We start from the raw sequence: 25,523 nt of genomic DNA on the forward strand, positions 1-25,523 counted from the left end.
TAGAACCATTTCCCAAAAGACTTTTAATGGCTAACATTATAAGCTTCATGTGTTTGGTTGAAGCTCCCAGAAAAGAACCTTTACATGAGATAGTTACAGAGATTGCTTCGCTTTCCCCGAACTACACAAATTCTTGAGTTTTGTGCCTAAAGACTGCTTTTGGACAGCCCCTTAAAACCTAGAAATCCTTGCTCTGTTTGTTTTAAATGTTTATTACATATTGCACACACAACTCAACCAACGGTCATCTGGTTAGCAACCCTTTGCCCGGTATTAAAGTTCTGAGAGTAAACTAAGTTAATGAGCACTGTGACCAATGGTACTTGAGCACCCTATTCAGTTGGAGGTACACTGTCATTCTAGCTTCCGGCTGAACAATCCCTTCTTTTACGGAGAAACAAGCACACTTAAAAGTGGCCGAGATGAGAAGTCAGTGAGGAATTTTTCTTTAGTAAGAAACACCAAGAAAAAACTTAAGTGCGTTTCAAACATTCTGAACAGTCGAAAAGAGAGGGGATCCGTAACCCAGTTTTGACCGTTTGTGGAAGTAGCCTCTAGTCCTATACACAATAGGTAATTGGCTTACCGTGACCAGGGACACACCTAAGACCCCCTTAAGGGCCCACCACCCACTTTACATTTGAGAAACCTCTTGAGACCTCTCGCTCTCTCGGTGGTGTGGTTTTTTGACTCTTGTGAATTCTACCAAGCCCTCCAGACATTTGCCCCGCGTCTGGAAGAGCGAGTTGTGGGTGTCTGGCAGTAGATGCAAACTGTGGCTTGGCCGCAGTCCCAAACGAGTCCGGACCCGGCGTTTGTGTCGCGGCAGCGGACTCGCCCGCGCTCTAAAGGGCGTAGCCCAGCAACTTCCTGCGTCACCGGAGCGCCACCCTCCCGGCGGGGGAGGGGCCGCCGGGCAAAGCCCGCCCGTGCCTCGCCCTGCGGTTCCCCCCGGAAAGCGGCTCTCCGTCTCCGGGGCTAGGTAGGAGTCCCGAGGGCCCAGCCGGCCTACGGCCTTTAGTACTGCGGGAACCGAGGAGGAAAAAGGGTCGCCGGAGACGCGCCATCTCGGAAGAGCGCCAGAAACGCACTTCCGTCGCGGCCGAGCGCCCGGGCGTTGCTGGATTGCTTCTGCCAGGCCCTTTTCCGCGCCCCGCTTTCTGCGGCCTCTTGGGTCCAGGGCTTTAAGCTTTTTCGGTATTCGGGGCCTCATTTGACTTCTTTCTCTCTATCCCCTCTGCTCGTCTCTTCCTACAAAAAATAGTATAGTGTCACTTCCGGCTTTCCCCGGCTAGTCGGCCGTGACGCACTTGCTCAGGCCCTGGGCCGGGGGCAGCCGCCATCTTTCGGAAATGCTGGTAGCGGCCAATGCCGCCATTGTCCCGTATGCCCAGAGGAAAGGAGTGTCCGTATTGCTGATGCTCTGCTGGGGAAGGTGGGAGCAACAGAAGTCCTACGGTGGAACTGACACGTCTATGAGTTCTGACCTCCCCACACTCCTTAAGCTACTGTGTCCCAAGTTGAAAAGGACTTTGTGAGCTTTTTCTTATTTGTTGGCGGATCAAATTAATGCATACAAAGCCCTTAGGGACAGCATCTGGAATAGAGACAGTAGTATCTGGCATAAAAGTTAAGTAAAAATAAGGAAAAGCTATGAGGACTTATTGAGCATGTTTTCTCAAGCCACGTTAGTTGTGTTCGGTATGTAGACTGCTTTTGATTCTTCAGCCCCACAGGAATGGCCTTCCAGCACCTGAAAGCGGATGTTTGATAACTCCTGAGTTTGCTTGCTATCTCCTGGGCAGCCCTTCATGCTCCTAGTTCTTAAGAAAGTTTCTACTTTTACTTGACTTGCCTGTTGTTGCAGCACTTTGTAGTGAATGAGTATTCTGTAGGTATGGTAGACAAGCCTTGGTTTGATTGTTGCATCACGTGGATGTAAAGATAGACTATTCTCTTCCCAGGTATTTGAGGCCACTGCCTGACAGCAGGCCATAATGCTTCCCTACATTTGATCCCTCACTATTTGGAACCAAGTGTAGAGAATTTTGGTGGTAATTTATAAGTGAATGAAAGAATTAAACATACCAAAGAGTGAGTTATCCCTACAAAAAATAGAGAAACTCCACAAACCGGACTCATTGGTGATCCACTGAGGCTTGAGATGTTGAGGAATACTTAGAACTCTTCCCTTCCAGGCTTGAGTTGCTAACTTAATTTTCTGGTTGGTGTCTGTAGTCCCTGCAGTACTCTTAAATTTTTGCCCCTTCAAACTCTAAGCAACCCATACCTCAAACTGAATAATACTTTCAAACACCACAATTCACACTGTGGAGTGAAATAATCTGATCCCAAAGTCAGGTGAACAGCTCGAAGTTCCTTATACTTCAGAACATTTAATTTGTATGTAAGTTACACTACAATAACAAAAACCAAAATGGATGACTACACCTAATGGTATAGAAAAGTTATTTTGTAAACTGTGACTTAGCGGTCTATTCTGTTAGCTATCACCTCAATTTTCAAAGGACATGATGTCAGTTTGATAAATCAAGAAATATAAATATTAATTAGAAATCTGGAGTTACCTCTAAAAGATATTGCCTCTCAAGTTTGAGGTGGAAGATGGTGTCTTCCTTTTCATTTTAAGCTCTTGGATATGGATTTTTTCTTTTAAAAATATATGCATGTTTTACTCCGCTAAATTTTAAAAGAATAAAAATTACAGTGATGTATATTTTAAGATGTATTTTCATCTTGATTAACCTATCCTTTCCAAGTATACTCTTTCCCTTCACCACTCAGCAGTTAGAGCAAACAACTAGCTGAAAGATACTTTTTTTAAATTTCTTTTTTAATGTTTTATTTATTTCTCAGAGAGAAAGAGACAGCTGGAACAGGGGAGGGTCAGAGAGAGGGAGACACAGAATCCCAAACAGGCTCCAGACTCTGAGCTAGCTGTCAGCACAGAGCCTGACCCGGGGCTCAAACCCACCAACCTCCAGATCATGATCTGAGCTGAAGTCGGATGCTTAACTGACTGAGCCACCCAGGCGCCCCTGAAAGATACTTTTTAAATAACAGCTTCAAGTAAAACACATTGTGAATTGCTTAATATAAAGCAGGAGTCTTTTTTTTCTTTTTTTTTTTTTTTTTTTTTGGTTGAGGAATGAAAACACAACTTCTTATCATGAAGTGCGTCATACTCTTTGGGATGTTCTTTTGGCTTGAAGCTGTTACTGATTATATATCTTGTAGCACTGTGGGAATTGCAGGACTAAAACAGTTTCAAAGTCAGCTTTTGTATTTGGCGCCCTCTGGTGCATCGTTTTTAATGACAAAAGCCAGGTTATCCTTGCTAAGCTGTAGCTGGAAAATGTGACTTTCCGTTCTCCCTGTGGCACCTGGTTGGCTTACTCAGTAGAGTGTGCAGCTCTTGATCCTGGGGTTGTGAGTTTGAGCCCCACGTTGGGCAAACTGACTACATTAAAAATAAATAGAAAATAAATTGAATTCCAGTGTGATTGAATTCGGTTTTCATGACATCCTAAGAGATTTATCCCTCTCTGTACCTAAACTAACTTCCTAGCCACAACACTCTAACTAGTCTGTGACCTTGCACCAGATGCTTAATCTCCAGACTTCAATTTCCTCATCTGTAGAGTAACGGTGACAATCACAAGAACTATATATGGTACCTCTGAGGACTAAGTGAGCCCTTACATGTCATGTGGATGCCCTGTACATAGGAGGACCTCAGTAATTTCTAGCTTTAGATAATATATATAAATAGATCCAGGCAATACTAAACATGCTTGGAGAGAGTATTCAACCTTGACTCATCTGTTAGAATCTCCTAATTTGGAAATGTGAAGAATGTTAAAAGAGCACTGTGAAAATAAGAGCCTAGGTATGACTCTAATCTCTGGTCTCATTTTACTGAATCCATTCCTGCCAGTTCTCAAGTCTGGAAACATTTTTCGCATCCTTCATGGTGCCTATAATTACACACCCTTAAAAATATTTGTTTTAATGTTCAAGGTAAGTGGTTATATGGTAAATCTTAGAAAATGTAAGATGTAGAGAGAGAGAGAATAATCTAAAAATTGGGAGATTTGGATTCAGACTTAAAGCTGGAAGCTCCAAATTCCTTTTTTCTGGATTAGTTTCTGAACAAGCTGTGGACAGTATTTATATGATTTGTTTACAAGTCTGAGAGAATAATTGATGCTACTGAACCCATGTGAATCAGGATTTGCAGATCAGTGAGAGTAGTAGGTTCCAGAATGCTCATCCGTTCTCAATTAATTCCAGCTTTGCTTACACAAAATTTATTTCCTCCAAGGCACCTGGCTGCTCAATCAGAGCGTGCAATTCCTGATCTCTGGGTCATGAGTTTGAGCCCCACACTGGGTATAGAGATTACCAAAAAAACAAAAAAGAACCAAACAAAAAAAAACTTTAAAAATTTTTTTCTGTCTTCTGACACAGTCGGATGGTTTCTCTTTCCAGACATTCTAGGAGACCACCTGTAGTTCTTTTCCTGCATTGACATAGATTTTAATTTTTTTTATGTTTTATTTATTTGTGAGAGAGACAGCATTAGCAAGGGAGGGTCAGAGAGGGAGGGAGGTACAGAATCTGAAACAGGCTTCAGGCTCTGAGCTGGCTGTCAGCACAGAGCCCAATGCGGGGCTCGAACCCACGAACCTGAACCATGAGATCATGACCTGTGCTGAAGTCAGACGTTTAACCCACTGAACCACCCAGGTGCCCCGACAGACATGGATTTTGATGCTTAACCTCTCTACCTCCTGAGTTCCCCCAAGAGCCTGACTGGGGCTTTTGTTTGGTTTTGCATATATTAAAGGTCACCAGGCTGGGCTCCCTGGATGGCTAATTGGTTGAGTTCAGCTCAGACGGTTCATAGGTGGTTAGTGGGTTTCATGAGTTTTGTGAGCCCCATGTTGGGCTCTGTGCTGACAGCCTGGAGACTGCTTCGAATTCTCTTTCTCTCTCCCCGCCCCTCCCTTNCTCTCATAAATATTAAAAATTTTTTTAATAAAATAAATGTCACCATGCTATTTTTCCTCTGGATCTCTTATTGTTTCTCCTTCCCTTCCACTGCCTCCATGCTAAACCAGATTAATTTTCTTCATGAACAGCAACCAGCTAGTCATTAATTTGAGCCTCTATTATAAGCTTGGATACTTTTAGGAGTACTTGACATACATTACTTCTGACTCCCACAACCTCAATCCAGTAGAGGGTATTAAGTGTTAGAGCCAGACTTCCAACCTGAGTCAGCTTCTAGAGCCCCTGGCCTGAACATCACATCAGAAGCACTTTCCAGAAAGGGAGAACTGTGAGTTCTGCAACTTCAGAAGTGCAAGGAGACTCTTGTAACTGCCTTCAGGCACTAAGACCTCAGTTATGAGGCTTCTTCCTTTTCAACAATGCCCACCTATCTAGCCCTGCCCTATTAATTATTAGGACCCGGGATGGCTCACATAGGCTTGGCACCTTGCAGTTTTCCATGGTTGACCCGTGGGGTTTCTTATTGTCTCTTCCAGAAAATATTTTGCATTCATCATGCACTAAACCCCCAAGCTGGGGCATCAAGTTCTTTTCTGGCAGGGATTGCAGCTGCTATTATTTACCCCACCCCCCAGGGGTTATACTGCAAATCCCAAGCCTTACAGCTGGGAACACGGAGATCTGGCTTTGCAAGCATATAAGAGGAATCTTGACAAAGAGGGAGGGGTGTTCACACACTGGCCTTCCTGGTCATAGTGCATTAGGCAAAGAGTTCTTCCCACCAGAGGTTGTGCTGTGGAGGCAAAGGAATGGTTTGGGACGCCAAAACCACATTCAACAGCCCTTCCATCAGGCGGGCCTTCCACCATTTGGGCTCATTCATGTAAGCCAAGCATGTGGTCTCCTAATTGCTTTTCGTCTCTTTAACCCTCCCCCTCTTCCCCCAACCCGCCCTTGTCCTTAAATGATTTCCCAGGTTCACACCTTAACCTCATTATAGGATCCCAGTGAATGCCAAGGCTTGTGTCGGTGGAAGATTATAAATCAAAGCCACAGACACTGCTGGGGGGGGCGCGCTCCAGAGGATTCAAGGGCCGCAACTTGAAAACAAATGAGCCTCTTTCATCCCAGTGGAATTTTTGTTGTTTTCTAAAGCCTGCTGTTCCAGCAGGACACTTCACCAGAAGCTATGGTTTCTGGAACGTTTAGAAACCAGAAGCACTGAGTGTGTCCATATGTGTGTTCTCTCCAAGAGTTTCAACAAAACTGGGGGCCTAAAGAAGTTCGATTATTTAAACAAGCTTCAATTCCTCCCACAGAAAAATTGGTTTTCTGTTGGGAAAGCAGCTGAAGCACAGCATCAAGCATCATTTTCTTGGTAACTCAGAAATTTCAGGAAATAACAGAAGTGGTCAGGTTTGAAAGATCTGATTAACTGTAACTTAAGAAAAATTAAATCTTGTCAGTTCTATCCCTAGACAGAATTCCAAAGGGACTTCAATTCCCTGTTCATTTACATTTGGTTTTACCAGGCATTCTGGTAGCTAACATTTTTATATGGGTGTGTCTGGGGTTCTGGGAATTTACCATTGTTTACAGCAAATAACAAAGCTACTCAGTGAAGATGCTGACGGGGCTAGAATGCTGTCCAATGACTTTTCCAGCCTCTGGACCAACTCTGCTGCTTCAGGGCTGCAAACAAACTGGGCTTTCACCTCAGAGGAAGGTTTAAATCCTGATGCTGCTGTGTGAGTTTTAGATTCCTCCTTTTTGAACACCAGGAAAAATTAAATACCAAGTGTCTTGACCACGGTTAGCATCAGAGGGTAACTTTGGAAGTTGTGAAGGAATTCTAAGATACATCTAGCATTTCATGAGTAGACTGGGGCTGCTAATTCACTTGGGTTTAGGAGAGCTTCATCGACCTCTCTAAGTTATGACATTCTGGTTATAGATTATTAAGAGGTTCAGCATGACCCAGGAAGGTCACAGACTGGCTGGAGTCCAGGCCCTGAGCAACACCGCTCAGAAGGGAAGCCTATTTTGTGTTCCTAAGAGTAATTTACCATATCGCTGGAGAGGCTACCTAGCAAGGTGACTTGTTGAGGCAGCCCTCCTACATAAATCTCTTGGCACCACATGCACAAATTCTGAATTGTGTAGGGGGAGAGCCCAAGTATACATGGTCTACTGTAAATGCTAGATCAATTTCCATGGCTTTTTCACCATCCTTACAAGCAGGTCTTGTCTGGATGAAAGACTCACTCTTGATCACTGAGGTAGAATTGGACACTTGCTCCCATAAACACAGAAAGCTTGACTAACTCAGTTGTGTGCTCTTTCCAGACAGCACATTTGTTTTCAGGCCAGAAAGGTGGAGCACGGTTCTAGTAAATGAGATCCGGTATTACTTGGGATATGAGTTCAACAACTAACAAAGAGATGCCAAAATGCAGCGGCAGTTCAGCTGTGTCAGGGGCCCAGTTTCCGTTTCTCTCATTGTGCTGCCACTCCCAATACATGCCTTCTGCTTCGTAGTCCAAAATAGCAGCTCCAGCTCACATCTACATTCCTGCAGGAAGGGAGACAGCATTATTCTCTAAGGGCAACAAACTGGATGGTGTATACATCAACTTCTACTCCCAGCTTAAGCCATATCAAGCTGCAAGGGGAGCTGGGAAACTGGGGTGATCATGTATCTGGCTAAAAATTCTGTTACTAGGTAAGAAAAGTACAGAGTAGAGAATGTCTAGCAGATACGAGTCAGCAGGAGTTTTATGAATTAGCCTCCTTATGAATCACTATACAGTACACTTGAAACTAATACTATACTGCATGTTAACTGGAATTTAAAAAAAAAAACTTGAGAGGGAAAAAAAAATTAGCATCCTTAGACTCTAACCACTAGTGATAAGGATGTCAGGAATCTGAAGTCTTTCCCGATAGACTTGCCTGATACAAATGTAGATACTGAATCTCAGGGTGGGAATTTATATTACATGATGGTGGTAATGATACATGATCTATCATTATGTATCATTAAGTGGCCGACTTCAGCTCAGATCATGATCTCAAGGTTTGTGAGTTTGAGCCCCACGTCAGGCTCTGAGCTGACAGCTTGGAGCCTGGAGCCTGCTTCAGATTCTGTGCCTCCCTCTCCCCCTGCCCCTCCCCTTCTAATGCTGTCTCTCAAAAATAAATAAATGTTAAAAATTTTAAGTTAAAAAAAATATTCTTGGGTATTTGAAGTTGGGTGCCCTCTACATGACAGGTAGTAAGAATAAGACAGACATGTACCCTGTTCCCCCCACCCACTCACCCAGAGTGGAATCTAATGGGTGATGCTTATCAAAATCTTTTGAGGACTGTCAGCTGGGAAACATCAAGGATTACTATCAAGGAGTGTCTACTAATCAAAGTGTTCCTTGGCCCTTCACACCTCTGCCAAGGCCAAAGTGGAGGAAAAGGTAGAAGATAAAGCTGTCAGATGAGAGGAGATAAAGCTGTCAGATGAGAGGATGTGGTCTGGCCTGGGCAGGCTGTCATTTTGTTATCTACCTCTCCTCCAAACCAAACCACCAAACCGAATACCATACCAAATCAGCATTTTTTAGTTACACCTACTCTTCTTTGCTCCACCTTCTGACAGGGAAGTAGGAAAAATAAGAGATTTACAGAAGTTGGTAAAAACTAGTATCAGAAGGCAGAGTCCCATTTCTAGATCCAAGAAAAACTTCCTGTTTTGTTAAGACCCTTCTTAGGAGCGGAAACTAGCTCACTCAAATGGAAACCACAATGAATAATTTCACTGATTTGTACCGTATGTTAAGCAAGCCTAAAATCCCAAGAGGAGGTTGTGAATAAGAAGAGAAACTACCAGAAGGGAACTGTCAGATGTCAACCCCCACTGACTAGGGCTCCTCCTCACTTCCTCTTTCACCAGTCCCTGAAGAACAGTGACCGACAATGGCGCGGAATGACTTTGGGGAGTACATGACGCAAATACAGTCTGGCAAAGCCTCAGGGCCTTGTTCAAGAATTGCTTAACTCAGATGGCTCATCCTCTCTCCAGATGGAGTTTCTTTTTCTACCAAAAAGATCTAGAAGAGCAGCTTAATTAGCCTAGCCTATGCCGCAATTAACAGATGAAGTCCAGAATCTTAGCTTAACACAGTAAAATGTATTCTTGCTTTCCTTACATGACGGATGTGCATTGGTGGTGGAGACCGTGGGATCCTCCTAAGAACTCTGGCTGACAGAGGCTCTCACATTAGGAGCTGTAGCACTGGGTACGGGTCTCCAGCGTCCTGGCAAGAGAAGACGAGACATGGGGAATTCACACGTGTTCTTCTGTGCTTCTGCCTGGAAGGGCCCTGTGTCACTTCTGTCTCAGTGGCTGGACAGAACAAAGTCCGGAGGGGCTGGGATAGATGGAAAAATACATATGCTAAATAAATGCCTCTGCCCTAGCAGCACTTTAAAGCTAAGTGCATGCTACAACATGTAACGGCGGCTCAGAATCCCACACCATGAAAAGATCTTGTGAATCTAGATCTGCTGAAAGGTCTCATCTACACGTCTCTCTTCTTAAAAACTTCCTGAGTCTAACAGGCAGCTCTCTGGTCAAACACAACCTGCCCCATTTAAGGTGAGTTCTACATAATGGTTTTACCTCAACCCACCCCCCCTGCCACCCCCCCTCCCATTTTTTTTTTTATTTCCCTAATTAGCTGGCCTCATAGTGTTGTTGGGAGACTGACAGAGCTTGGCGTCCCTGGTCCATCACTGGACTCAAAGCAGAGTTTTTAAAAATCATGCGATTTTAAACTGTTCAAATTCCATGAAAATGACCACATAAAGCTGGAAGACTGTTCTCTGAAACACTGTTGACCACATTGTTCAAAATGTACTAAGATTCAAGCCTACTCTTGCCGTTGACTCACGTCTGACTCTTGCCCAATGTTTTTATGCCAAGGGAGGATGCTCTGGATTCACCATCATTATCAATCCTATAGACCTACAGGCTGCACACACATGCATTGTCATGAATGAACTTGTATGCCCTTGCCAGGAAGGGCAAGAAGTTAAGTGATAGCAGGTCCAGGACTTGAATTTCTTTGCCCTCTCCCCCTTGCTCCTTGCTCTGGGGACCTTCTGCAATCCACCAGAAAGGCAGGAAGAAGAGCAAAGGAAATACAGCTCAGCTCGGGAGGCAGACTGACTTCACAGGGTGGTTCTCCGCCTGTTTGTTTTACTTGGCCTGCTCGCGAGCTGTTTCGGGATTTAGGCGGTTCTCCAGCCACCAGGCCCTTTCCAGACCTGCTTTTGCCTTGGAATGACACACGTCCTCCCATCCAATGTAGCAATTGTAAATTCCTGCCTGGGGAGCAGCAATTGCTTTGAATTACACACTATTTGAATAAACCAGTATGGGATTAACAAGGCCTCATTGTTCTACAATCCTTTACTGAAACTTGCTATGGCGATTTCTGTGACACTGTATTTCCCTGCCTAGCATCGGACTCTGCAAAGGAAACCTTTCCCACACTTTAATTGGCCCTTTTTAGTTGTATGTAATAAAAACCTCTGGTTACCATTTTACCAGCAACACTGAACAGGAGGAAATAATACTGCCAGGTTTTCTTGGTTCACTTTTTTCTCTTCCTTCTCTTTGGCATGTCTGCTGGAATTCCACAATTTTAAGTTCCTTAGGTTAGTGAACTTAAATATTGCTTCATGACTGCTGTGTACACATGCAAATACATACACTATATACACAGGATTTAGGGTTCTCTCTTTTACATCATGTGTATATGTTATTTTTTAAAATTGACCTCAGGAGGGGCACCTGGCTGGCTCAGTCAGTGAAGAATCTTGATTTAGGGGTCATGAGTGTGTTGGGTGTGGAGATTACTTAAAAATAAAATCTTTAAAAATAAGAAAATAAAGGGACACCTGGGTGGCTCTGTCAGTTAGGTGTCCAACTCTCAGTTTCAGCTCAGGTCATAATTTCATGGTTCGTAGGATCAGGCTCACCTGAGGCTCTGTGCCATCAGCCTGACAGCACGGAGCCTGCTTGGGATTCTCTCTCTCTGCCCCTCCCCCCTCACAGCCTCTTCCTCTCTCTCTCTCTCTCTCTCTCTCAAAATAAACATTTTAAAAAATAGGGGCACCTGGGTGGCTCAGTTGAGTGTCAGACTTCGGCTCGGGTCATGATCTCGCCGTTCGTGGGTTCGAGCCCCACATTGGGCTCTGTGCTGGCAGCTAGCTCAGAGCCTGGAGCCTGCTTCAGATTCTGTGTCTCCCTCTCCCTCTGACCCTCCCCTGCGCTCTCACACGCTCTCTCTCACGTGCGCTCTCTCTCTCAGAAATAAATAAAACATTTAAAACAATAAAAAATAAAAATAAACTAGACCTCAGGAGCACAGAATGAAAATCTATAATCATCTCTGGTTTATGACCCAACTCTTACCATTGGTCTGGAAATGCCATTGTAAACATATTTTCATGATAACTCAAGGAAACCATTTACATTTACTCTAGTCCATTAAAACACACACACACTCACACTCACACTTCTTGCTCATTCACTTTGTACTCAATAACCAAGAATAAATCAACCAATGTTTACTTTATAACAAAAATTATTCGTTAATGGAACCAAAAGAGAATGTTTTTATAATGAAAGGTGGTACTCATAAAAGTGTTGAGCCCACAATATGATTTATCTACAAAATAAGCCTTTATAAAAGCTTCTGACTCAGTGAATGTAAAACCAATAAATCAGCTAGAACAGAGTCTTTTCTAGCTGGTTTTAGGCCAGTACAATCTAATAAAGCTCACAAAGAAAGCCAGCTTAAAGCCAAAATTACTACTGAGAACATTTTATATTCTGTTAATAGGTGGTAATAAAAGTAAATCTATGCAAATGCTGAATGAAAATTTTAATTACTTATTTTTTTTATTTTTTTTTTTTACAAATAGTTTATTGTCAAATTAGTTTCCACATAACACTCAGTGCTCATCCCCACAAGTGTCCTCCTCCATGCCCATCCCCCTTTACTTATTTATATAAAATTTTAGACCCATATAACTATGACTCAAAAAAACACTTTTTTTTTAAGATTTTAGTCCTAAGTAGTCTCTACACCCAACATGGGGCTTCAACCTGAAACTCCAAGATCAAGATTCACCCACTCCACCAACTGAGCCAGCCAGGTGCCCCAACAGCACATTTTCAAAATGGGCTTTGATGAGATTCACTAAGTAATCATCTTTCCCATTGGCTCCCAAACCATCTTCTCAGATCTTGTACCTATATTGAAATTTTGGTGCCAAAAGGAAGTTGGATGCTATTTCAGATATAGTTATAAGAAGTATGATAGGAGCGCCTGGATGGTTCAGTGGGTTAAATCGCCGACTCTTGATTTGGGCTCAGGTCACAAAATCATGGTTGGGAGATTGAGCTCCAAGTGGGGCTCCATGCTGGGTGGGGAGCCTGCTTAAGATTCTTCCTCTCCCTCTGCCCCTACCCTCTTAAAAAAAATAAACTAAAATTTAATTGGAAAAAGAAGAGTGATAAGTTATTCTTCTGATCACCAGAGGACCATGAAGTCAACTTTAAAAAGCAAGCCTGTAATCCACAATGAAAGGAATAACCTGTAAGTGGGGCACCTGGGTGGCTCAGTCGGTTAAGCATCCAACTTCAGCTCAGGTCATGATCTCACGGTTCGTGGGTTCGAGCCCTGCATCAGGCTGAACTCTTGCTCAGAGCCTGGAGCCTGCTTCGGATTCGGTGTCGCATTCTCTCTGTGTCCCTTCCCACTCACACTCTGTCTCGCTCTCTCAAAAATAAATAAATGTTAAAAAAAATTTTTTAAGGAATAATCTGTAAGTATTTTAATCTATAAACTATGAGCCATTTTCTCCAATTTTTCAAACTTCAGACTTCTTTGAAGCCTTTCCTCTTGGAAAAAAAATAAAAAGAGGGCTGTCTGGGTGGCTCAGTGAGTTAAGTGTCCAACTCTTAATTTCTGCTCAGGTCATGATCTCACAGTTTCGAGGGTCGAGTTGTGTGTTAGGCTCTGCACTGACAGTGGGGAGGAGACTGCTTGGGATTCTCTCTCCCTCTCTCTGCCCCTCCCCACCTCTCAAAATAAGTAAACATTTTTTAAAAATAAAAATAAATGGTGTGCTACTGTTAATTCCATCAGCAAAGAGAGCAAATTCCTTTACAGAACTCATTTCAGAGTTGAGGCATGGATGAATCCTGTGACACACAACTGAAGTTAAGGAAGCCTTAAATGGACACTTGGTGCAAAGGCAGCAGAAACAACAAGCTTAATAAGCACAAAGCAGAGGCCAAAATCATGCAGGGATTTGTACAGGAGCAGTAGATACTTGGAACTGTACCATAAAGAGGTGTTCAATGAAAATCTTACAAGCAAGTAAAAAACCAGAAGTTTAGAAAAACTGCCACCTATCTCAGATATAGATCCCCATCCCTTCCTTGTGAGTAGAGCATGCCTACAAATGACAGGAAATTTGCAGTATAAACTTAGAGACTTCTGGCAACACAGTTTATAACAGGGTTCAAGTATTCAAGGTTCTAAATTAAAAGAAACAAATGAGTCCCAGTTTAAGCCTGAAACATTTTAAATTTGGTGAATGATTTGGGAAAATTCCATGAGATCTGCAGGCCAAGTAATTTTACTTCTTACATTCAAGCCTTTGCATTTCGTTTTTCTCCAGCAGTTAAGAAAAACAGGCAGGAGCTCTCTTCCAAGAACAAACCAGGTTTGATAAGAGATACCACATGTTTTTCTTAAGATAGTTAGGAAGAGTCTTTGTATTCTAAGTTCAAGCCCTTATCATTGTTGGGGAATATTCTTGCTCCTATATCCCTCAGACACTGGCGCACTGACCCAGTGGTCTCCCTGGCCATCAGATGACCACATTGCGTGGAGCTGCGCTCTGAGTGCTGGAGTCCCTGGTGGCCAGAACTGGTTGGGCTGGTAATGATCTCCTGAGCTACAGCAGGGATCCGAGAGCTCACAAGGTCTCCTACATCACAACCTTTTCTCTCCTTCCTTCCTTTATTTTGTTGAATAAACCACCTTGTGCCTCAGTTTTCCTCATTAGGACTGAAGACGTGCGCCTTTAGCTGGGGTTTAATTACCCTGTCTTGCTCTTTGCCAGCTTTTCTTTCCACCCTTCTTGCTGGGACTGTTGGAGTAAGTCAAATGCTCAAGAACCCTGACTTTGATCCACCATCTAGATATAATTATTCTCTGCTTGCTTTGTCCCCTGGAGTTACTGATAATTGCCTGAACCTGGTCCTAGTTTGCCTTCTCTACTGAATCCACCGGATTATCTTTTCCAGAACCAGGTTAGCCAAGCTAGTTCCCCCTTCCTCCCTCTTCCCACCTGCTGACGCTTAAAATGTTGAGAACAGTAATTAATGATAGTTAGGAGCTTAGCCTCTCTCAAACTGTCTTAGGTGCTTAATGTATTTCAATTTATTTAGTAGTGACTAGAACACTTGGAAAAGTGGATGCTGGAAGAGGTTATCAATTATTCATTCAAGGTCACCCATGGAGTAAATAACACAGCTAGAATCTGAACCTAGATCCTTCTGATGCCAGGTATATTTCTGTTTCCAGTCCTAACATAGAGGCTTCTTCCCCACACCAAGCAATTGTCAGCCAACAACTAGATGTCCTATAATCCAACTCAGTTCTGATGTAATCTACTTGGAAATCTCACAGGTTAAGGATTCAGTCCTGCAAGAATGCTCTCTCCCAACCCCTGTGCCCTACCACCTTCTGATGACAATCACAAGCAAATACAGGTTGTCACTTGTGCTTCCAGCCAACTACATATGGTTTGGAAGTTCCAGCTACCCCCTCCTTGTGTTCCATTAATTTGCTAGCGTGGCTCACACAATTCAAAAAAACATTTTACTTACCATATTTCGCCTTACTATGTAACTCAGGAATAGCTGGACAGAAGAGACACATAGGGCAAGTATGGGGAAAGGATGCAGACAGTCCAGGCCCTCTCCGAGCACAGCACTCCCCTCAAAACTCCACCTTCTTAGCCAGAAGCTCTCTGAATCTCATCCTTTTGAGTTTTTATGGAGGCTTCGTTACTTAAGCATGATCGATTACATCATTGGCCACTGGTGATTGAACTCAATTCCAGCCCCTCTCCCCACCCCTTACAACAAGGGTGTGTGGGACTGAAAGTTCCAACTCTCTAATTGCTTGCTTGGTTGGTTCTGACAACCAAACCCCAGCCTTAGGTAGGGATCCCAAAGTCACCACATTAACATAACAAGACACCCTTCTAGATCTTACAGGGGATTTAGGAGTACTGCACCAGGAATGAGGTCAAAGACCAAATATATATATTTCTTACTGTGAATTGCAGTATCACACAAGCTAAGTACTCTTAAACATGAGCCAAGTGTTGTCAATATTCACTTTGCCTCCACGTCCGTTCCCAGACACTATGTTTGGGGTGGGAGCTTGGAGGCGGGCCGGGGAGGGGGGCTCTCGGGCTGTGCAGAATCTCAACTCTGCTGCCTCCCAGCAATAGAATGGAAAGGATGGATCATTGCTCTGCCTCTCCCACCCATGCTTCCGCTGCTCCAGCTGGCTCCACTGCTGGTAGACAGGGCTCAGTGGCAATGATCGAACTTCACACCTGAGTGTGTCACCCATCAGTTCTGAGCCTGTGCGGGTTGCCCTGGGATCAAGGAAGCCCCATATCTTAGGGTTCTGGCCCAGGCCTTTAGTTGTCCTATTGATAACTGAAGCTTAGAGAAGTGAAGTAACTTGTCCCACATCACACAGCTAGTTAATGGGTGGGCCAGGACTGGGATGGAAACAAGGAAAGAGTCCGATTTCATAGCAGAGCTTCTGATAGCAAGGTAGACGGCTTGAATGTGTGACTTTCGTCTCTGTGTTTTAATCTCTGACGTGAAGCAGCANTCTGTGTCTCCCTCTCCCTCTGACCCTCCCCTGCGCTCTCACACGCTCTCTCTCACGTGCGCTCTCTCTCTCAGAAATAAATAAAACATTTAAAACAATAAAAAATAAAAATAAACTAGACCTCAGGAGCACAGAATGAAAATCTATAATCATCTCTGGTTTATGACCCAACTCTTACCATTGGTCTGGAAATGCCATTGTAAACATATTTTCATGATAACTCAAGGAAACCATTTACATTTACTCTAGTCCATTAAAACACACACACACTCACACTCACACTTCTTGCTCATTCACTTTGTACTCAATAACCAAGAATAAATCAACCAATGTTTACTTTATAACAAAAATTATTCGTTAATGGAACCAAAAGAGAATGTTTTTATAATGAAAGGTGGTACTCATAAAAGTGTTGAGCCCACAATATGATTTATCTACAAAATAAGCCTTTATAAAAGCTTCTGACTCAGTGAATGTAAAACCAATAAATCAGCTAGAACAGAGTCTTTTCTAGCTGGTTTTAGGCCAGTACAATCTAATAAAGCTCACAAAGAAAGCCAGCTTAAAGCCAAAATTACTACTGAGAACATTTTATATTCTGTTAATAGGTGGTAATAAAAGTAAATCTATGCAAATGCTGAATGAAAATTTTAATTACTTATTTTTTTTATTTTTTTTTTTTACAAATAGTTTATTGTCAAATTAGTTTCCACATAACACTCAGTGCTCATCCCCACAAGTGTCCTCCTCCATGCCCATCCCCCTTTACTTATTTATATAAAATTTTAGACCCATATAACTATGACTCAAAAAAACACTTTTTTTTTAAGATTTTAGTCCTAAGTAGTCTCTACACCCAACATGGGGCTTCAACCTGAAACTCCAAGATCAAGATTCACCCACTCCACCAACTGAGCCAGCCAGGTGCCCCAACAGCACATTTTCAAAATGGGCTTTGATGAGATTCACTAAGTAATCATCTTTCCCATTGGCTCCCAAACCATCTTCTCAGATCTTGTACCTATATTGAAATTTTGGTGCCAAAAGGAAGTTGGATGCTATTTCAGATATAGTTATAAGAAGTATGATAGGAGCGCCTGGATGGTTCAGTGGGTTAAATCGCCGACTCTTGATTTGGGCTCAGGTCACAAAATCATGGTTGGGAGATTGAGCTCCAAGTGGGGCTCCATGCTGGGTGGGGAGCCTGCTTAAGATTCTTCCTCTCCCTCTGCCCCTACCCTCTTAAAAAAAATAAACTAAAATTTAATTGGAAAAAGAAGAGTGATAAGTTATTCTTCTGATCACCAGAGGACCATGAAGTCAACTTTAAAAAGCAAGCCTGTAATCCACAATGAAAGGAATAACCTGTAAGTGGGGCACCTGGGTGGCTCAGTCGGTTAAGCATCCAACTTCAGCTCAGGTCATGATCTCACGGTTCGTGGGTTCGAGCCCTGCATCAGGCTGAACTCTTGCTCAGAGCCTGGAGCCTGCTTCGGATTCGGTGTCGCATTCTCTCTGTGTCCCTTCCCACTCACACTCTGTCTCGCTCTCTCAAAAATAAATAAATGTTAAAAAAAATTTTTTAAGGAATAATCTGTAAGTATTTTAATCTATAAACTATGAGCCATTTTCTCCAATTTTTCAAACTTCAGACTTCTTTGAAGCCTTTCCTCTTGGAAAAAAAATAAAAAGAGGGCTGTCTGGGTGGCTCAGTGAGTTAAGTGTCCAACTCTTAATTTCTGCTCAGGTCATGATCTCACAGTTTCGAGGGTCGAGTTGTGTGTTAGGCTCTGCACTGACAGTGGGGAGGAGACTGCTTGGGATTCTCTCTCCCTCTCTCTGCCCCTCCCCACCTCTCAAAATAAGTAAACATTTTTTAAAAATAAAAATAAATGGTGTGCTACTGTTAATTCCATCAGCAAAGAGAGCAAATTCCTTTACAGAACTCATTTCAGAGTTGAGGCATGGATGAATCCTGTGACACACAACTGAAGTTAAGGAAGCCTTAAATGGACACTTGGTGCAAAGGCAGCAGAAACAACAAGCTTAATAAGCACAAAGCAGAGGCCAAAATCATGCAGGGATTTGTACAGGAGCAGTAGATACTTGGAACTGTACCATAAAGAGGTGTTCAATGAAAATCTTACAAGCAAGTAAAAAACCAGAAGTTTAGAAAAACTGCCACCTATCTCAGATATAGATCCCCATCCCTTCCTTGTGAGTAGAGCATGCCTACAAATGACAGGAAATTTGCAGTATAAACTTAGAGACTTCTGGCAACACAGTTTATAACAGGGTTCAAGTATTCAAGGTTCTAAATTAAAAGAAACAAATGAGTCCCAGTTTAAGCCTGAAACATTTTAAATTTGGTGAATGATTTGGGAAAATTCCATGAGATCTGCAGGCCAAGTAATTTTACTTCTTACATTCAAGCCTTTGCATTTCGTTTTTCTCCAGCAGTTAAGAAAAACAGGCAGGAGCTCTCTTCCAAGAACAAACCAGGTTTGATAAGAGATACCACATGTTTTTCTTAAGATAGTTAGGAAGAGTCTTTGTATTCTAAGTTCAAGCCCTTATCATTGTTGGGGAATATTCTTGCTCCTATATCCCTCAGACACTGGCGCACTGACCCAGTGGTCTCCCTGGCCATCAGATGACCACATTGCGTGGAGCTGCGCTCTGAGTGCTGGAGTCCCTGGTGGCCAGAACTGGTTGGGCTGGTAATGATCTCCTGAGCTACAGCAGGGATCCGAGAGCTCACAAGGTCTCCTACATCACAACCTTTTCTCTCCTTCCTTCCTTTATTTTGTTGAATAAACCACCTTGTGCCTCAGTTTTCCTCATTAGGACTGAAGACGTGCGCCTTTAGCTGGGGTTTAATTACCCTGTCTTGCTCTTTGCCAGCTTTTCTTTCCACCCTTCTTGCTGGGACTGTTGGAGTAAGTCAAATGCTCAAGAACCCTGACTTTGATCCACCATCTAGATATAATTATTCTCTGCTTGCTTTGTCCCCTGGAGTTACTGATAATTGCCTGAACCTGGTCCTAGTTTGCCTTCTCTACTGAATCCACCGGATTATCTTTTCCAGAACCAGGTTAGCCAAGCTAGTTCCCCCTTCCTCCCTCTTCCCACCTGCTGACGCTTAAAATGTTGAGAACAGTAATTAATGATAGTTAGGAGCTTAGCCTCTCTCAAACTGTCTTAGGTGCTTAATGTATTTCAATTTATTTAGTAGTGACTAGAACACTTGGAAAAGTGGATGCTGGAAGAGGTTATCAATTATTCATTCAAGGTCACCCATGGAGTAAATAACACAGCTAGAATCTGAACCTAGATCCTTCTGATGCCAGGTATATTTCTGTTTCCAGTCCTAACATAGAGGCTTCTTCCCCACACCAAGCAATTGTCAGCCAACAACTAGATGTCCTATAATCCAACTCAGTTCTGATGTAATCTACTTGGAAATCTCACAGGTTAAGGATTCAGTCCTGCAAGAATGCTCTCTCCCAACCCCTGTGCCCTACCACCTTCTGATGACAATCACAAGCAAATACAGGTTGTCACTTGTGCTTCCAGCCAACTACATATGGTTTGGAAGTTCCAGCTACCCCCTCCTTGTGTTCCATTAATTTGCTAGCGTGGCTCACACAATTCAAAAAAACATTTTACTTACCATATTTCGCCTTACTATGTAACTCAGGAATAGCTGGACAGAAGAGACACATAGGGCAAGTATGGGGAAAGGATGCAGACAGTCCAGGCCCTCTCCGAGCACAGCACTCCCCTCAAAACTCCACCTTCTTAGCCAGAAGCTCTCTGAATCTCATCCTTTTGAGTTTTTATGGAGGCTTCGTTACTTAAGCATGATCGATTACATCATTGGCCACTGGTGATTGAACTCAATTCCAGCCCCTCTCCCCACCCCTTACAACAAGGGTGTGTGGGACTGAAAGTTCCAACTCTCTAATTGCTTGCTTGGTTGGTTCTGACAACCAAACCCCAGCCTTAGGTAGGGATCCCAAAGTCACCACATTAACATAACAAGACACCCTTCTAGATCTTACAGGGGATTTAGGAGTACTGCACCAGGAATGAGGTCAAAGACCAAATATATATATTTCTTACTGTGAATTGCAGTATCACACAAGCTAAGTACTCTTAAACATGAGCCAAGTGTTGTCAATATTCACTTTGCCTCCACGTCCGTTCCCAGACACTATGTTTGGGGTGGGAGCTTGGAGGCGGGCCGGGGAGGGGGGCTCTCGGGCTGTGCAGAATCTCAACTCTGCTGCCTCCCAGCAATAGAATGGAAAGGATGGATCATTGCTCTGCCTCTCCCACCCATGCTTCCGCTGCTCCAGCTGGCTCCACTGCTGGTAGACAGGGCTCAGTGGCAATGATCGAACTTCACACCTGAGTGTGTCACCCATCAGTTCTGAGCCTGTGCGGGTTGCCCTGGGATCAAGGAAGCCCCATATCTTAGGGTTCTGGCCCAGGCCTTTAGTTGTCCTATTGATAACTGAAGCTTAGAGAAGTGAAGTAACTTGTCCCACATCACACAGCTAGTTAATGGGTGGGCCAGGACTGGGATGGAAACAAGGAAAGAGTCCGATTTCATAGCAGAGCTTCTGATAGCAAGGTAGACGGCTTGAATGTGTGACTTTCGTCTCTGTGTTTTAATCTCTGACGTGAAGCAGCAAAGGAGACCTAACTGAAAGGATGATGAGGCACCTGGATGACTCAGTAGCTTAAGCATCTGATTCTTGATTTGGGCTCAGGTCATGATCTCATGGTTCTTGAGTTCAAGCCCCACATCCAGCTCAGTGGTGACAATGTGGGTCCTACTTGGTATTTTCTCTCCCTCTTTCTCTCTCTGCCCCTCCCCTATTCTCTCTCTCTCACAGAAATAATAAAAAAAAAGTTAATAAAAAATAAAACGATGGCAAATGTTGCTTACAAGGCACAAGCTGTTCTGCAGGAATTGCTGCTATGACACATCTTTGGCTAGGACTTAGTGAGTCCATCCAGCAAGGTATTCATAGAAGTATTCACACATAGTGATCTAATTCATACAACACCAATAAGAGTAGCAACTTTAATTGAGCATTTACTACACACCAGCACCTACTCTAAAGTAAGCATTTTATATGTATGAGCTTTTCCAATCCACCTTAATCACCCTATCAACCCTAACCCTATCAGCCTCATTTTACAGATAAGGAAGCTGAATCAAGTAACTTGCTCAAGATCACACAGCTAGGAAGAGGCAGAAATAAGACCTAGAGACATACATATTTGGTCTACTTCTAGCGTCTACACTCCCACCCCCTGCATCAGACTGGTTTTCATGGGATATGGGGAATGGAAGTTTTTGAAGACACTCAGAAAGACATGGAGATTTGAATTTTTGGATTCAGGGAGAAGAGCAAGAACCAGTGATCACATATCCATATTCCTAGGTTCAAAGCTTACCTACCCACTAACAGACCATGTATGAGCTTGATAGCCTCCAGTTAGCTTTTCAGAGCTTTTTCACTTTGCTTTGCTTTTTTCGCAGTTAGAAAACTGTTATCTAGCCCCATGTGGTTTCTGGGTCACTCTCAGAGTGCTATAAAGTCACCTCAATTCCTAGGTGAAGGTTCAGAGAGATAAGGTGCACACACAGAAACAGAGAAGGAATCAAATAAAACTACCAATAAAATAAAAGTTTGGCAATTTTCAGATCTTGTTGCATAACTCCTTGGTTGGGAAGAAATGTCCAAAAATCAACAAAAGGGGGAAAACAGGATGTTAAAAAGCACTTTTATTATGTTTTTAGACATTTATTGCCAGACTTTCTCTGCCAAAAAATAACATGCTTCCTCCCTCCAATCTACACAATTTGGGGTTTGCTGGAAATTTTGTGGGATTTTTTTGGAATAAAACCTAAGTTCCCACCAAGTTCATTTTCAAAAAGAATGTCCCAGAAATGAACAAGCACAGGGAATGAGACTCCCGGATGGAAAACGTGGTCCTGTCATCCCCACCATGAGTGACACGTCCCGTAAAGCTCTGGCCCAGGGACCGACACCTACCAGGGAACCAGTGCACACACAGTGATTGCAGGTCTCCTGCTGAAGGTCTCTGTCCCGCAGGCTGGGGATGCAAAATGACACCAGATCGTGAAGATGGGGGAGGGGTCTGGAACCAGGAGCCACACAAAGCCTGGACTCCAGTCCTGAACTCCCCAGCTGCTAGTGGTGTGACGTCTCTGAACCTTCCAGTCCTCATCTGTGAAATGAGCGCTAGAATACCATCCTGCCTGATTGGCAGGAGGAGGGCTAAATGAGATGTTGTGTGTGCACTGCTCAGCACGGTGTCTAGAGGTAGTAGCTTAAGCCCTTCCACGTGGGAGCAGACCGGATAGAGCCAATGACTGTCAGGAGCAGAGAGGGAAGAAGCAAGACTGAGGGCCGAGCAGAGTGATTAAGAGGGTCAATGAGGGAGAGGAAGGGGAGGAGGAGCAAAACCAGGAAAGAAGGATTTAATTGTTTCACAAGTACCAATTCCCCCATATTAATTTCTGTTGTGCTTAACACCTAGTCTGGATCGTATTTCTTGCATAAAGGACATACTATGGTCCCTAGCCCCGAAGTCTGCCTTTCAATTAAGCACCACCCTTTCAAACATTAAAAGCATAGCAAAGGGATTATATATTATTATTACTGAATGATGGCAATTTTTTTTCCATTTTTGAAGCATTGATTTTTCCCCCCTCCCAAATTTTTTGTTCCCGTTGTCCCATCTCCCCATTCTGAAGAACTCACCCATTCCTTGTTCATACCTAAGGGATGGGGACTGAGACCAGAAAGCACAGAATTGTGGAGTTTCAAAGCCCAAGTCAATGGTTCTGCAAGTGCAGCATCAGAGTCACCCCGGTGTCACCAGGGTCCTTGTTAGAAAGGCAAATTCTTGGGACCCACCCAGACCCGGCAGTCTGTGTCCTAACAAGCCCTCTCAGGAGATCTGGGGTGTAGGCAGCCTTTGAAAACAGTCTTGGTCTTGGCCTTCGGTGGACCGAAGAGCACTGACAGGCAACAGATTTTTGTAGGAGATCGCATCAAGAGTGGGAGCAAAACTCCGCACCTGGCAGGCGTCTGGTGAGGACTCCACCTCACAGCAACCAGGCTTTCTCCAATGCCCGGTGGGCATGACAAACTGTTGGGTTTCTGTCCTCTCTATTCCATTTGCATAAGCCCTCTTTGAAACATGCTTGATGTCACCAGCCTTTGAGAAGTGGGTGGGGCCCTGGACCTCTAGTGGCACGAGACGTGGTGGAGAGAGAGTGGAGACTGGAGAGCATTGGATCTTGAGTGCAGGGGAGCACAAGTTTACTCCCGAGCCGGGGCAAGGGTGACAACCACTACTTGTGTTGGAAATTCATTAGCAATGAATATCCATTCCTGCCTCTTCCTGCAGTGCCTTTCTGTGTTTCAGAGCCTGGAAAGCTTAAAACTACATCTCCCAGACTCCTTTGTAGTTGTGGATGTGCAATTTCCTGATTGTGCAAGTGTCAGAAGAGAGAAGTAGGCGGAGGCCATCAGCCATCTTTTCTTGGCTTGCTGGTCAGGTTTCCTGATCCCAACTTCCACATTTCTTGAGTACAGCAACACCAGTGTGTTCATGGGCTCCGTAGTTCCAGCGGCGGCCTCTAGATCCTTCACCCTCCTAATGTAGGTAGAGGTTGTAGCTCCTGGGAAGAGCGAGTGCAAGTCAGTTCTTTGGTTTTCAGGTGGGCATTCCAGAAGCCTCAGGCTAGATGACTGTTCCTTCGGTACTTCCAACTGTTTTGCAAGCATGAACTTCCCTGTAATAATTTCCCTTGTGCTTAAAACCAATTTTTTTTTTTAAGTTTATTTATTGAGAGAGTCGGGTAGGGGCAGAGAGGGGGACAGAGAATCCCAAGAATGCTCCTCGCTGTCAGCGCAGAGCCCAATGCGGGGCTTGAACCCACAAATGGGGAGATCAAGACCTGAGCCAAAATCAAAGAGTCAGCCATTTAACCGACTAGGGTACCCAGGTGCCCCGAGTTAGAACCTATTCTTAAACTAAGAACATACTATTCCAAAAAGAAGAAAGAAAAAGTCTGCCTTTACATTTAACTGAAGAGTCAGGACCGTTGAACAGAAACGCTTATGATTACAGAAAACCATGCCATGTGCCAAAGGAGCAGTGTGGACAGTGCACGTCTCAGATGCTCAGAGGTGAGAGCATTCACCATCCCAACCCTGGTTAGGCTTGAGGGCAAGAGGGAACTTGAAGGAAATGTCTCAAAGACCAAGCCACGTGCTTCCTGGCTGATGTTCCTGTTTCACTTGGCCTTGGCCTTGGCCTTGCTCTCTGCTGCCCCATTTCCTCCTCCACACCTTCTCTTGTGTAACACTGTTCATGGGGAGCTCCCATCCCTTTGTCCTAAATATCAAGCCCCTTTCTCATTCCACTTTTTTTTTTTCACCAGCATGAGTCTTGTTTCAGAGTATACATGTGTCTGTCTGTATGTTTCAAAGAACTTTATAGTTTGTAGGAAGAGTAATCAAGTGGATGTTAAGCATGTTGACTGCCAAGCATGATCTTGTGTGCATGAGGACTCTCGAGAACTGCTGTTACTTGTTAGGGAAGCTTCAAGAGCCAGCTTCCGCCAGCCGAGGTGGCTCCTGAGGCTGAACGTGGACATATCTGTTGTTGTCTTTGCCTAACAAGAAGTTGATTAGCTATGTCCACAAAGAACAGAAATTTGAAGCAACCCCTTCCAAGCCTGGAGAGCCAACCTGGGACTGACCCCCCGCCCAGGAGAAGCACTTTTTATATGAAGACTGGGCAGGCAGGGCTTGCTTTGGGATGTTAGTAAGCCCACGTTTCTCCAAGATCCATAAGCCATGGGCACGTCAACAGACACGGGTCTCCTAACCCCCTCTTCAAGCTGGAGACTCACATGCTTCTCACATGGCTCTCTCACCAGCTATGCTCTCACTAAATTGCCACACGGAGGCCTCACCTCCTACTCAGGAAGCTCCTTTCCCTGGTTGGAAGTCTTTCAGTCTCCTTTTGGTGAGATCAGAGCAATATTTTCTTTCTGCTCCAAGTGTCCCTCCTGAAGCCAGAGAAATATGGGCCTGTATTAGTCAGGGTTCTCCAGAAAACAGGATAGGACACGTATATATATAGAAATTTATTTTCAGGAATGTGTTCATGCCATTGTGGAGGCTTTGCAAGCCCAGAATCTGAAGGGGGAAGCCAGCAGGTTGGAGACTCAGGAAACAGTTACAGTTCGAATGTAAAGGCTCTGCCAGCAAGCCAGGAAGAGCCAGTGTTGCAAATGAAGGCAATCTGCTGGTAGAATTCCCTCTAACACAGAGAAGGCCTGTTCTAGTCAGGCCTTCGACTGCTTGGGTGAGGCCCACCCACATTATGGAAGGCAATCTGCTTTATTCAAAGCCCACTGACTTAATGTAT

The 25,523-nt window shown here is 43.9% G+C and overlaps 1 protein-coding gene and 1 long non-coding RNA gene across 3 annotated transcripts in view; one reads left to right on the forward strand and one right to left on the reverse strand.

The window, feature by feature from the left end:
- The window catches only part of LOC144217420 (uncharacterized), a 61,243-nt gene that overhangs the window by 27,491 nt on the left and 8,229 nt on the right, over positions 1-25,523 (forward strand). The window lies entirely within an intron of this gene.
- LOC144217382 (uncharacterized) lies at positions 5,081-25,154 on the reverse strand. 2 transcript variants are annotated; one of them, XR_013330894.1, is made up of 3 exons: positions 25,066-25,154; positions 9,237-9,344; positions 5,081-7,609 (listed from the first exon to the last, which is right to left on the reverse strand). It is a non-coding gene; the product is annotated as an uncharacterized LOC144217382 (long non-coding RNA). The 2 variants fall into 2 exon arrangements; XR_013330893.1 differs by having other exon boundaries at positions 9,237-9,458.

The sequence above is a fragment of the Crocuta crocuta genome, unplaced genomic scaffold, assembly GCF_008692635.1.
Source record: "Crocuta crocuta isolate KB4526 unplaced genomic scaffold, BGI_CrCroc_1.0 scaffold396, whole genome shotgun sequence".
NCBI lineage: Eukaryota > Metazoa > Chordata > Mammalia > Carnivora > Hyaenidae > Crocuta > Crocuta crocuta.